Source organism: Hevea brasiliensis, chromosome 12, assembly GCF_030052815.1.
Source record: "Hevea brasiliensis isolate MT/VB/25A 57/8 chromosome 12, ASM3005281v1, whole genome shotgun sequence".
In the NCBI taxonomy this organism is placed as follows: Eukaryota; Viridiplantae; Streptophyta; class Magnoliopsida; order Malpighiales; family Euphorbiaceae; genus Hevea; species Hevea brasiliensis.
In genome coordinates, this window is record NC_079504.1 from 310,117 (window position 1) to 312,961 (window position 2,845).

Below are 2,845 nucleotides of genomic sequence, written 5' to 3' on the forward strand. Positions count from 1 at the left end.
ATTGAACAGGAGTGAGCGTTCGACTCAGAGAGTAAAATATCAATTTTAGCCATAATCTCTATAACTATCTAAAACTAATGCATCCTGTAGAGTGAAATGCAACATCAACAACCTTTTCACATTATAACATCAAAAAGGTAATTTGGAGCACTCACACACCCTGTAATATCAATCATAATATATGGGAGCTGATCCCCTATACAGCTCTCTTAAATCCAACCTGGTGCCAGCGAAGAACTCAAGCCGGACTTTTGCTTAATAAACTAAATCAGGGGTCCCAGCGAAGAACTCAAGCCGTGACTACCCCCTGAAGGATCGAGTCCCAGCGAAGAACTCATGTCGTGACTACCCGTCCTATCCATAGTCCACACCACATCACACGCACGCCAACGCACGCACACTGCTCCAAATTACCACAACAACATCCATGGCACGTTAACACTTATGAATGCAACGTAAATCGTGCCTAGAGTTTAACTACATAAATATATGCATATAAGTGATGCATGGGCATGCTTGAACATATAATAATATCGAAATTACAATTAAAATTAATATTTTACTCACAGACTTGACAACGGTCACTGTGGCGGCTGGACGGAGGAAGAAGGCTGTCTCGGCTCACCTGACAATTACATTACAAATTTTTAATATAAATGACTCGATACAATCAAGAAAAGACCAAATACGTCCTAAGTCATGCGGAAAATCCGGCAGAGTCTCCCCTATACCTAGGACCTATCCAACCTGCAAAATTGCTCAAAACACACTTCTATATTCACAATCCATATATCCACAACTCAATCACATCACACAGCCCCTCCTGGGCCCATCAAATCAGTCATCCATCACAATATGTAAAATTTCAATTTAGTCCTTATAATTGATCAATTTTGCAAAAACTACCCAAACAAGCTCTAAAAATTCTAAAACTTTGCCCCGCGGTCCTTAGCAATATTACTAGGCTATTGCAAAAAGAATCATAATTTTCTGAGCTATCACGAATATTTTATGAATTTTTTTTATCCTATTTAAGCACTAGAAAATTACGAAAAAGCAAGGTTCGGGTTTACCTTTTCCGATTCCGACTTCGGGAACGCGCTCGGAATGTCTGACAATGGGGGGGGGTAGCCAAAACCTTGGTCCAATTCGGAGACTTTTCCGGTAACGGGTCTGTCTGGCCGGAGATTCACAGACCCGGTCAACTGTCGAATTTTCGCGACTTGAGGATACCTACACGAAGCCCACAACACGGGGGTTAGTACATAAATTTTTTAGAATTTTCTAAGCTCATTTAATGCTCAGAAAAACACTGTGAAGTTTCGTGGGACCCACCGAAAAACGGTTTCGGAAAAATTTGAAATTTATGTCGCCGCAAAGCTCTCGACGAGTGGAGCGCTCTGGTACTCTCGGTTTTCTCGTGGGATTCACGGTTTGTGAGAAATCTAGCCCGAAAGTCAAAATGGGCTAAAACTTCCTGGGCAAAAATTGGACAAACCGCTCGATGGATTTCGGTGTTCTTGGTGTCTATGGAAAGCTCTCGCCGAGTAGATGATTTTAGACACAAGACCCGGTCCAATTGGTGGTCGGATCGGCCGAATTTTGGCCGGGAAGTCTAGGCATCGCGTGCGCGCTGCGCGTCCTTTCTGAGGCCGTTTTTCGGCGTTCCAGGCGGCGGCCGGCCGTGGGGGAGGACCGAGGTGGGGCGCCGGCGAGGTGGGAAGGCAGGGGAGGAGGGAGGAGAGAGAAAAGAGAGAGAGAAGGGAGAGGGGTCAGACGCACGCGGGAGGAAGAAGGAAGAAAAAGAAAAGGCTAGTCCGATTCGACTGGTCCGATTCGACCGGTCCGATCCGGTCCGGTTCGATTCGGCCGGTCTGATTCAGGAAACAAAATTTTGAATTTTTACTCTGCCTCGGGACCGAAAACGAGGTCCAAAAATTCTGAAAAAATTCCAGAAAACTCAGAAAAATACTTAGACTCCAAATATATTTTTAGTTTTGCCACTTAGTCTTTAAATAAATTTTTAAAAATCATCAAAGTTTATATTTTCGGAAAATCGAACCCGATTTTTAAAATCCGAAAAATCTCAACAAAATTCCTAAAATTTAAATAAAATTAAAATACCAAAAATACTCATAAAATAATAAAATTTAAAATTTTGGAGTGTTACAATCCATATCAAGTGGGCAAAAACTAATACAATAATGCTTGCTTGCATCTTGTCATTATAACATCAATTAGTGAATCAATACTTCCCTACTTGCAGCTAGGAACAAAACTAGCCTCTAAGTATATTAACAAAATACCCACGAGTCTGTATACCATCTCCTACGGTTTGATCCGAAGAAGCACAATGAATCATTTGTGATAAGAACAGAAACATTCTAAGAGTTCATAAATATCCAATATAAAGAATTAACTTGTAAGAGAATGAGTTAGAATAATCATGCTTTGTTTTTTATGAGAAAAATAGAGTATAACAGAGTGAAACAGTACTTATTGAGAGCGTGATTCAATTTATTCTTGCACAATATATGTGAGCCCTACAATTAAAATTTTCGGCGTTCAAAAAAGTTTGCCTATTGTATCTTAAGAAAAGAAGCATTCCTCTTATGATAGAAACTCTTCAAATATAAATACATTTGGATAAACTTAGGGTAGTGAGAGCCTGCATTTAAACAATATATATTCTTTCCCATTGTAAATTTACAATAAGATATTGTTATGCAAGCCAAAGTAGTGTCTCTATATTATCTATGGTTGCTAACCTGTGCAACACATATACTATTTGGTTTGGTTATCATCTTTTTGATATATCAATGGATAGTATAGTTGAGATACATGT